Source organism: Strix aluco, chromosome 7 (assembly GCF_031877795.1).
Source record: "Strix aluco isolate bStrAlu1 chromosome 7, bStrAlu1.hap1, whole genome shotgun sequence".
NCBI classification, from domain to species: Eukaryota; Metazoa; Chordata; class Aves; order Strigiformes; family Strigidae; genus Strix; species Strix aluco.
The window spans coordinates 30,581,514-30,593,151 of record NC_133937.1 but is presented as its reverse complement, the minus strand read 5'-3'; the positions used below and the strand labels follow the sequence as shown (position 1 = coordinate 30,593,151).

At 43.3% G+C, this 11,638-nt stretch overlaps 1 long non-coding RNA gene across 1 annotated transcript; it reads right to left on the bottom strand.

The window, feature by feature from the left end:
• Positions 1–3,185: 3,185 nt before the first annotated feature.
• LOC141925665 (uncharacterized) lies at positions 3,186–9,121 on the bottom strand. The gene is made up of 2 exons (XR_012623902.1): positions 8,975–9,121; positions 3,186–4,870 (listed from the first exon to the last, which is right to left on the bottom strand). It is a non-coding gene; the product is annotated as an uncharacterized LOC141925665 (long non-coding RNA).
• Between the last annotated feature and the right edge of the window lie 2,517 nt (positions 9,122–11,638).

The window sequence follows — 11,638 nt, the reverse complement described above, 5'->3', positions numbered from 1 at the left end:
CAAGCCCTCAAAATAGCCTAGGTTATCCTGGAGTCCTCTCCAACTGCCCTATTAAAAGTACAAATCAAATCTGCCATATGCTGTCATGTGGGCTGACAGCCATGAAACAGCACAGAATATAAGCACAGCCGAACTGGGTTGGACAAATAGTCCACCTAACATAGTAGGCTGTCACCAGCAACAGCTGTGTTATTTCCCCAGCCCACTTTCACAGCCTCTAGTAATTTGTGTCCTGAATGCACAAAGACTTTCAGTCCCAACAACACCTAACAGCAGGGAGTCCAACAGCAACACTCCTCTGAACTTCATCACCTTTGCTTAAGGTGATGATATGTAACTAAGCTAAGACTTTCAAGGGAAATTTGAAAGGCTCAGATTACACACAAACTATAAAATGAGTAATATGCACTTATGCATCTTAATGGGACTGCCAATGGCCAATCTGGTGCACTTTAGACCCCTATTAATAGCCAGGCTCCACGGGCAGTTGAATAAAACACACTTCCCTGGAGTAATATAACAGGAAGAGAGGACTGACCAGGGATGAATCCTGTTGGTCTGAGTTGCTCAGTAACATGTAACTACTCCGCAAACATAACAATTGTCATTGCTTCATCAGTTCCTTCTGTGTTTATCTGTTGCACAAAATGTTAAGCATATTGACCAGGTGGTGCCTTTTGTGATATGCTTATTTTATTAGTACATGTCCTTGAACTAACAAGCATTTCATATGTACCTGCCAGATGAGTGACTGAAAGAACTTGGCATCTGGGACTGAGAACTGAGGAGAGGGAGGGAGGATGGGATTTTAGCACAGATAAGTAGCTACAGTTATCATACTCATGCAAAAGGCAGGGACAGAAGTGGCTCACCTTGTAGACGACATATTTGCATACATTTTACTCTTCAGAACTAATCTTGAAGTACCAGGCTGGAGTCAGGTCCCATTTCAAAATCTCCCTGATTTTTTTCCTAATAATGGTGCCATCTGCTTTAGCCTGTGAGGCTGTCTTTTTTAGGTACCTGACACATTTTGGGATAAAAAGGCAAACTGAGCTATCTCCCAACAGCTTATCCCTAGCCCAAGATAGGCAGGTGGGTAAACCTGAAGAACTTCTGTCTGTGAACTGTTGATGATGGTACTAACTGCAGACTGGTTTTTTCAGGCTGGTGGGTTGGTCCTGGTATGCCCTAAAGGCTGTAACCTAACCATGGCCATTTCCTCATGCATCCTGGTTTGCAGGCACCCAAAGGGTGTGCAGTCTGCACACACTGCCTTACAGGGATTCATGGCTTCCAGAGGAGCCGCAAGCCTTGGACCGATCTGGGCTGAGGCATGTACCTAGACAAGCTTAAAGACAAAAAATACTCTAGCACAGTGAAGGGTTAAGGTCTCAGCTGTCAAATTGAAAAGTTACAAAAGAGAAACAGAGGCACATTGAAAAGCATGTGCTTGGCACTGACCTCTCTGTTCTGTGGTCCCACTTTGGGGGCTTTTGAGGCACTTCTCAGCTGTCAAGCTACAAAGGGGAACTCAGCATCCTCCAGCAGCTGACTGGCCTTCAGGCTCAATGCCGCAGCTAAGGACCAGGTGGATCCAGCCCCACTCTGAGGAACTGTGGAGCTCCCTCCAAGTCAGCACCTTCTTCATCCTCTTGCTCAAGACACACTGCTTCTCTTTCACTCCTGAATTTCCTGGATCTTTCTTCCTTCAGGAATGCTGCTTCAGCAACCCCTTACAGCAATGGTGACTGCAGCTCACCCAGTCCTCTTGTCCCTGCATGCGTGTTGCAAATGGAAGCGTAGCAAGGGAAACCTCGTGTGGTCCTCAGAGACGTCTTTGAACTTACACTGCTGCTTTGTTCCAGAACTAGTAAATGCCTTTTATTTTAAATAGCCTTTTTGTTAGACGGATATTTGGGAGTAATTGTAAATGATTCTCTTTCCATGTGCACAGACAGAGTTAGCAGCCAGAGTGATTTTCTCCATCCTATCCCTCCAGTTGCTCACAGCTAGTAGCCTCACCCACATTCGCTCTCACCTTTATCAGTCTGAAGGTTTGGTTTCACAATGCTCCCGCAGAAATTAAAACAGAGCTTGAGCAGAGAAGTTCAGTTGGGAACCTCACAACTTCTGGTTTTGTGGCAGCTCACTTCTGTTAGAAGATGGACACAGAGACCACTAGCTCATCTCCCATCTATCACTAAATGTCTTGGTAAGGAAACAACATTCCCTAACAAGTGTTATGGAACATGTTCTCGGCTCATCTGAATGCAGCTGGGGCTGAATTTTGATGCTTATTATAAACCAAGCACAATTAACACACAGCCATCAGGTCTTTGATCCTGCAGCATCAATAACTCCCCAGTTTTTCTCTGGTTTTTCTCTCTTTTTTCTTCTCCTCTCCCTCCACACCATTTTCTTTTCCTTCCACTTTTTCAAGCCTTAAAAGACCTCCTGTTTTTTGCATTTGTCTATTTTGTTTTTCTTTATGAGGGATTTGCCCTCCTCCTCTCATTTCTCTTGGCCGCTCCCCATCTTCCTCATGTGAGCCAAGAAATTCCTGACAGCTGCACTTCCCATCTTGTGTTTTGCTGTCATCGTCATTTTATTTGTGTGTATGCACGCATGTGTGTGAGAGAGAAATCCAGCCAGCCTAGTGGCATGTCTTGAATCCTACACTAAGTGGAGGTGGAGTGAAACACTCCATCTCTCCTTGCAGCAGCTGTTCCCCTGAGGATCGATGGCCATAGTGCAGTGGAAAAGACCAAACTCACAGCCCCGGGAGCACCTGGGAGAGCCCAGAGCTCTGTGCCTGGACACACATTTACCACTGGATTTGTCGAAGCAGTACAAGCTGGACTTCTCCCTGCACGGTTCTGCTGTTGATCTGTGCTGGCTTTTAACTTTTACAGCAGACAGCTGTGCTCCATGAAGAGACGGGGCAGGATTTAATCAATAAATGTTAAAAAATTACCAATTTTTTCCCTTATTCACTTCCCAGGCTCACAGCACATCTTTTTACCCTCTGTGCACTGGCTGGTTTTTCAGTCTCTCTCTCTCTCTCTCTTGCCCTAAGACCTGTACCAGCAGCTGTACAGCTGGTGCTGTGCCAGGGTCAGATGCTCTCCCACATTGACCAGAAATTGTAACTGACAATCTTGGACAAGCAAGAATCACTGTGGTTTAGATCACTGATTTTTAATAAGAATAAATACTGAAACCTACAAACTCTATCCATAATCCATTATCTCTGAAACATCCTTCTCTCTCTTTATGACTCAGCATCTGGTAGACAGCTGAATCCAAACTTCTATAGCATCACATTAAACCCTTCTCCAGAATGATTTCTTCATGTATTTCCTAGAACTGAACAAAACCACAAGAGCAGTTGAGTAAAAAATGCAATAATTTACAGTATCATAGCAGCAATGGTAAAATATGTGCTTCCTGCTTATTCATTTTGATTAAGAAAATTATTCACAAGGCATCAGACATTTGGAAAGAAATCCATCTTGTGGTTTGTTAATCAGAAGAACAATATACTCTAGACTATGAAGAGGGGTAGCTTTCAAGGCTGAAAGGCACTGCCAGTTATTTTCTATAGGAAGCTTATAAGACCCCACACACATTTGTTAGCCTGACATTGGATGCTGCTTATCAGTTAACATTCCCATCCAGAAAACACTTAAACATACACATAATTTTAAGCATATGAGGAGTGGCATAAAATTCAAGATGAGTAATTGTGACCTTCAAGTTGAGTCCATTTTTAATACTTTTAATATTTTTAATTGTTGTGTTGGAACACAGCTCAGAGAAGTAATAATGGGCTTACAGGCTTAACGGCAGAAGTGGGTTCTGTGACTCTTCCCTACCCACCACCTCCTTTCTCTGCATCCCACACAGTCCACCCCTGGGACTACCAACATTCCCTCCTTCCCTGGGGTCCTGCCATCCACTTTGCAGTACTTTCCAAGAGCCTACCTTCCCATGTTGCAATCTCCTCGTAGCACTGTGTCTTTGGGCTTGCTCCTGGCACCGCTTCCTTACTGTTAGACACTGGTTTTGTGTAAAGCTCAAGAGAAAGTGCCCACATTAGCTTTTTATGCTCTGCTCGCACCTCCACATCAACACTGCACACACACCTCACCCAACAGTAAACTTTCTGAGCACAAACCTGGGTGACATCAAGGAGTGAGTAAAATGGAAGAGGATTCAGTTGATTGCCACTCAGGGGCATAGTGAACCACGGGCTTACAGACCACAAAGCTAGTGAAGGTTGCCTGGAGACAACTAGAATCCAAATTGGATGAGTTGTTGATAGCCCTCAAAAAAGCATGATGGCCACCACTCCTCAGAAATTTGGCTGGGAAGTTTTATATTGAGTCTTTTTTTCTTATCCTCAAACATTACTCTGATATCTTGTCTTTATCATAATCACATACATGTGACATCCCCAAGCACAATGTCTCACTTGAGGAATGGCTGCATTTCACCTGTCTTTGCATAGCTTATCAATTTTGGTGTTACTCTGGGGCTCACAGTAAAGTTGTTCCATAATAGTGTGATCTTGTAAATAACCCATTACAAATTATTCATTGTCTGCACAGAAGTAAACAAATGTCTCACACATTGCAGATGTTGCTAGCTGTTGATTTTAGCAGAACGATCAGCACAAAGTAGCAAAAGGTGGATATGTCTCTGTCCTACCATGTGGCTTGATCAGCATGAGGCAGATGCATTTTTTTGGTATGTCCTTTTCTTTGCAAAACAAGACAGTTGAGGACAGCTTGCAGTCCTAGAGGCATGGTGAGCAGATCAGATCTTTCTTGTTCATCAGTTCTTCTTCCAGCTTCTGGGAGATCCACTGGAACACAGTATCACCAGAAGGACACGTATTTTATAAATAAGCAATGACAGACAAAAAGCAATTGAATTAGATCCCCAAAGCTTTACTGAGACAGATGATCCTTGAAAGTACAGCTATGATATTAAATATAGTGAAAGTATAATTCTTAATTTCTAGGCATCTGTGAGAATAATTACCATCCTTTTGGGAGTATTGTAGTGACTGTAGCTGGTAGATCTCTAAATGAGACAATATTTCCTTTTGATATTGCATCATTAAGATAACTGATTCCTATACCCAGCCAAATGTTTCATATAACTCTTTCCTCCCTTTCTTTAATGTGTGCAATTGTGGTAGAGCAGCACTGTAGGGATTTAGTGGTTGTATCTCTTTATGAGTCTGAACTGTGACATGGAGGACTCGGTGAGTTTATTGATTTTAATTTCTTATATTTGGGATTTATCTTCTCAGCTTTTACTTAACAGCTGAGAATACTCACAGTGTTGATATAGACGGCTGGCTACCCAAGGGCAAATTTCAGATCCTCATTTCTTCACCTATGCATTTATTTGTTTGCTTCTGGATGGATACCAGCTGCCAGGCTTTGATCCAGGCTTTGATCAAGAGTGGCTAAAGGGTGCACTCTGCGAGAGAGTATTCCTCTCTCTCAGCCTCCGTAGCCAGAGTTGAGAGTAGCAGGGGCCTTAAGAGGATTTCCATGAGTATCAAAGGGAAAGATCAGGCATTCTCTTTGAAGATCCTTTCTTATTGAAATCCAGATTCTGATCCCTGATTTGGTCTGAAAACCCTGAACCACAAGGCACACAGTAGGGTCTTCTAGGGGGTAAAGGGATCTGAAAAACAGGGGTTGCTAACTGTGGATGGCAGGATATTTTCTTTTCCCAGGAAGACAGCCAGAATGGCTCTGAAAGCAAAGGGAGAGCAAATCCAGTGAGAAAATCCCCTTTTCAGGCTGTTACTCAAGTACCACCATCCTGCTTTGCAGTAATGAGGAAAAGCTTAAAGAATTGTTGGTTTAAATCAGACTCAGCAATTATTGGTCCACTTCAGTATGGGAAGGGTTGTTCAGCCAGGTTGATTTCCTTCCTGGAGCATTTGAGGACTAAGTTAATAAAGTGCTTTATGACTAAGAATTCATGTGGCAACGTAGGGAATATGAAGAGCTATGGAACAATAGATGGAGAGTATCTGTCATCCTTGAAAGAGGTGTTTTCTTCTGTGGATGCACCACCGAACTTTGGTGCCAGGAAGAGCAATCTCTGTCAGTGATTTGTTGTTCACCTTGCTCACTTAACTGCTCCTTTCTCCATGGCACTGTTTTTATCTTCTTCAACTTCCTTAACAACTATAAGGTAAATATTTGTACCCTATTGTGTGCTACATTCCAGCACACAGAGCCCCAGCCACAGGCTGGACATTGCTGCAACCTCAGGTATTGCTACCAGAGAGAATTAATGGCCATAGGTTGCTAGTGGTAATGAACTCTAATCATGACTTTCTCACTTGACTGTCTTGGTTCAGTAACACAGGGATTGATGTAAGCCTTTCTTTAAAGTGTTCTCTTTATGTCTGTCCATGCCTCCTTTCGTCCCTTCACCCTCCCCTCCTTTCCCTTCTTTCCTTCAGTATTGGCAAGCCTGACAGGTTGTTACAGCTTTTTCCATCTTCTATTCTGAGATAGGATCAACACCAGCCAGCTGCAGGGCAGGGCTGTGTCCAAAGCCATTTCCAGTTCTCCCACCATGCAAAGGGCCATCATGCATTCATGCCCATTATGGGTGCTACAGTGGACTCATTCATGGACTCAATTCTTTCTGCTGTGAAATTCCCTTGCCCCAGTGCTATGTTTTCCTTGGCGCAGCATGTAAGACAAGAAAGAATCTTTACATGGAAATCTCTCCAGCTATGGGAAACATTTCCCCATGCACATGTCCTAGCAAGAGATCTACTGCAGCCATAATTGCACTCAGCACTTGGAATGCGGTGATGTCTCCACATTTCATGACCAAACATAGTCTTTGCCATTGCTCAAGGGTAAAATAGGCTCTAACACATTAACCTACAGTCCCTTATCTACTGCTTTCGTCACGCTGTCCATTTGTATCTATTCAGAGAAAAGTTGTGTTGTCTGCTGCTCATGATGCCAAGCTGCCTGGCAAAGGAGATTTGTTGTATTTGTGCTATTTATGCTCTTCTTTCAGCTTCTTAGGCAGCAGACAGTCAGTCTTTCGCTTTGCAGAACTATCCTTCCCAAACCTTCTGATCTTGCACAGGCCTTTCCTAAAATTCATGAATGCTCATTGCAAGCTGATCCATAAGATGCTTAGCGCTTCAGCTTTGCTTTCTTCCAGGGACCATTTAAATGAGGACAAGCCAGTTTTGTCTGATAAGAGGATAATGCACAGGGGTGCAGTTCTACCATATTGTCCTCCAGCCTAGATGTCACACCTATCTGAGACCAGTGTCATGGTATGCCAACTGTCAGAGACGACAGAATGTGGTCTTTGTGCAGTAGCTTCAGATTAATCCTGGTATTAGTGAGTCCTGAAAACAACCACAGCATGTTTTAATCCAACAAAGCACAAACAGTTCTCACTTAGATGGGGAGAAGAAATGATGAGGATGATTTCATCCCTCCATGTCTAATGCAGACTATGACAGATGGAGGAACCATGGGGAATACTAATAGAATGGGATAGAAAGAGATCAGAGCCTTCACTGCAGGGAACACCTGACCTCTCAGTTATCCTTCACCCCAGGTACCTTTCAGACTGTTGAACGAGTTGCTTGCTTTTGCAGTCATGATCACATACAGATCCTCCCACAATCTAGTCATACATTGCCTCCTGTCCAGCTCAGTACTTCTCACACACACATGCCTTTCTCTGGGTAAAGTTGCTTCAGGTGTCCCCTTCCCTAAAAGCAAGATTTCTATTTCCAGTATCAGACTGGACACATTCACTGCCAATGGCTCTATTACATCTGTGTGCCCACAGTAAATACCACCTGCTGATTAAACAGAGATGGAAAGTATCCTTTTAGCACTGGGATTAATAAAATCAAAATTACAAAACAAGAGCCTTCCCTTCACTTTACCCTTTTCTTTTTTTCTGTACTCTGTAGATTTACCCAGGCTGGTTTTTTGATTTCTTCTGTAAAGTGTAACTCAGCTTGAGTTTTGGATGAATGTCTTAATTGCACTCACCAGATTAAGATTTGTCTCTGCTGATCTTCTTCTGGAGGGGGTAAATTAGCCCTTTAGTAGCCCCATGGTAGCTTGGCTAAACTGCTTACTGTGCTGACTAAATTCATTTATGGTTAGTTTGATAGCTTTCCACTAGATTGTGCAATATAGATATAATTCAAGACAATGGAGCATCATTAGCCTTTAATGATTGCACTTGAACTAGATTGTAGGTGGGTTCTTGGGCTGAAGTCCAAGAGAAGAAGTTTGCTCCAGGCATCTCTGCAGAGAGATGGAGGCTGAATATGCGAAAAGGGTCATATAATTCTGGGAGGGTTTTCAGAGGGGCTTCAGCCAGAAGGAAGAAAAAGGTTTGGTAGCAGAGAAGAGGAACAGCTGAGGGCTAAACAAAGAGAAAATAATTGCTGTCAGGGACATTTCTACAGTCCAGAAGTCAGGCATCCTTGTAGCATCAAGCCCCAGTCCCTTTTGCGGTGCTCTCAAGACACTCCTGAGAGATGCAGTTGTAGCTGTGCAGCGACAGAACCATTCCTCCGCTGGGGTCCTGCTTGCGCATGCCAAGCCCTGACCCCTCTGCAGGGGCTAAGCCCTGCAACAAGCCTGGGGCAGCCTGGAGAACTGAGAAGGGAGCCTGCCCTACAGGGAAGGTTTTTCCCTGCACCACTAGACCAGACGAGCACTCCTGCAGGAGGCATATTTAAAACATGGTGCATTGACAAATAATTGCTTAAAGAAAAAAAAAAAAAATAACAAACCAGCTCTGAGATACACAAACCTAAGGGAAAACAAATAACCCTCTGATGCTCATCCTGACAGACAGTCAGTCCCGTGCTATCAGATGCACAAAAAACATTATTTCTTTATTTAACCACTGTTTTGCCCTTCCCAGCTCTTACTGTGCTGTGCATTTCGTCCACTTTCCAAGCAGCCTGCATCCCTGAAGCCCATTTCCACATGATGCTGGGGAGGAAATGTTTAGTCCTGGCTCCACCTTCAATGACAACAAAATGTTTCCAGACAGAGGAGGCAAAAAGCACAAGGTCCATTTTACAGGATACCCACCTGCATCGAAAGGAAATCTAGAAGAGAAAAATTGGAGATGAGAATTAGCCCCACTCCATTATAGAAGGAGATTTCCAGTTCACCTACGCAAAGAAAATCAGAAGGGAGTTCAACTCAGCATAAAACAAACCACTTTTTTTCTGCTCTACTAATTTTTCTACAGATTAGTGAGTTGAATCAGCATAGAGAGGGTCCTACAACTGCCAGTGCTTGCACGGATTAATGACAGGATCTTAACGGTTGGATCAAAGAAAAAGGAAGCTTAGTGAGCGGTAGGCAGCAAGGAGGTGATTTTACCCCATCTTACCATAAAACTGGTGAGACAGGGATTGTACTTCAGCACTTCTGCACACTTCTTAATTTGTACCTACATCTGTAGAAAACAGAATTCATAATACAGCCAGAATAAGGTATAATTTATGATCTATACAATACAGTCTCTATACAGGAGTATAGCATAATCTATATCAGTTTTATATATGTGTGTGAAAAGTGGTGATCAAAGGTATGTACAGGAATTCCTGGTTCCTGCAGGACCAGTGACCCTTGTGGATTGCACATAGCTTCTCCCAGAAGTCTGATTAACACCTGGTGGGTTGTCTCTAGTGGAGGTACAAGCTATTGCTGTTTCCTGCTGCTTTAGTTACAGTCAAGTCTGCTGGACACGGAGTTCCTTCAGCCTTCACAGAAGATGTTTGGCCTCTCTGGGACCTGCTGAGCACCTGGCAGGATTTGTGGTGAACCCAGTCTCCTGTCTGCCAAGGAGTCTGGCTGGCAGAGTCCTCTGCAAACACTCTCCCATACTTACTGTACTTACTGACAGCAGGAGACAGCTGCCTTGAAGATGTACATAGGAGACCAGGCTGGCTCTTCAAAACCTGCTCGACATGCTCGCACTGCCAAGCAGGCTCCCTGGCAGCGCCAGGCTGGCCTGGGGTGTATGCCACGGCCGTGTGGCTGGTCGCATCGTGAAACCCAGCCACCAGCTTCCTCAGTGCCATTCAGCCCTGCTCATTTAGGAATGACTCACAGCCTTGGCCATGGTTTCACCCTCTTCCGGAGAGCACCAGCATGCACATCTGTCATTTGCTGACTGTATGCTTAGAGATTTTCTCTCTTTCTTGCTCTTCTTTTTTTTTTTTTTGACTAGACAGTGAAACATATGGTGCATCGTTGTCTGATTAGCTAACAGCTTCCTGGTACCTGTGGGAATTACTGTATCAAAGGCTTTTAGAGCAGGTATTTGTACTACTTTTACCTGCTGCTCTCCATATTGATCAATTCCTGCTTTCAGGATTTTATTTCTACCAGATTACAAAGATGACCTTACTTTAAATCCACTTTGTCTCCTGGATACATGTCAGCAAGAGAAGTACGGGTTGTGTTGTGTTTTCTTTGATTATTATTATATATTAAAAGAAGATTAATTATAATGGCTGCTTAAAATGTCATCGTCTAGTGAGAGGACTTTCAGTTCCCTTAATTTAAGGTACTTAAGGCTACTCCTTCTGTTGTGTCCAGTGTTTGCACTATTTATAATTTTTTTCTAAGGTAATTTTTCCTGCTGGTGAAGTCTGCTGGGTAACAGCCCTGGAACCTGCAGGCTCACATCTGCAGACCAGCAACTAGTACTCAAAAAGTGTCCCCTAGAAAGGGCAACTGCCAAAGAGTACAGCCCCTAGAAACAAGGAAAGGTGCTTTCTCCAGGTCCAGGACTGGATCCCAACCCTGTCAGCAGTTCCAGCCTTGGGCAGAGATACATGGGCAATTCAACACAGGCAGGAAAACTCAAAATGAGCCCTCTGCCAAGTAAAAAGTTATAAAGAACAAGGAATAAACAATCATCTCTCAAATATACGAGAGTGAAGAATATTTGTGTATAATATTGTCTGGTACTGAAATTATACAATATATAGTCTTATACTGCATGATATCTAGGATATTCCAATGGGAATTCAGTGTCTGGAAACTTCAACAGAAGAACAGTTTTTTCAGTACTTTCCAGTGAGGCACATTCTTTCCCCTACAAGGTCCCCACACCTAGCATCCTAAGATTCGATCAAAAAGGATGGTGATTTTACTTCAAAACTGCTTCTCAGTACATTCTAATAGTGAAATTTATAGGCTTCTGTTCATCTTTTTAAAAAAAAAAAAACTAATAAAAGTTTGAAAGTTGCTTAAGCACAGCTATTATTGCTTGGCTGCTTGCCATTTTAGACAGAAAGCTGTTCAGAAGGGAAGACTTGAGCATTGCAGTCACACTAACAGGAGATATTTGTCCAAGGTGCAGACCTCTCTGAAGACAACTGTAATACATCATAGGTAAATTTAATCTATTGCATCACCAGTCTGACATTCCTAGCAGCCACTGGCAGAGAGTTCCCAAGGACTCAAGTGCTGACCCAATTCTTCTCCTATACATATCAGTGGTAGCATGCCAATCAAGGATGAAGTGGAAAGGAAAGCTTTGGAAAATATCATCATGCAAATGGAAAACA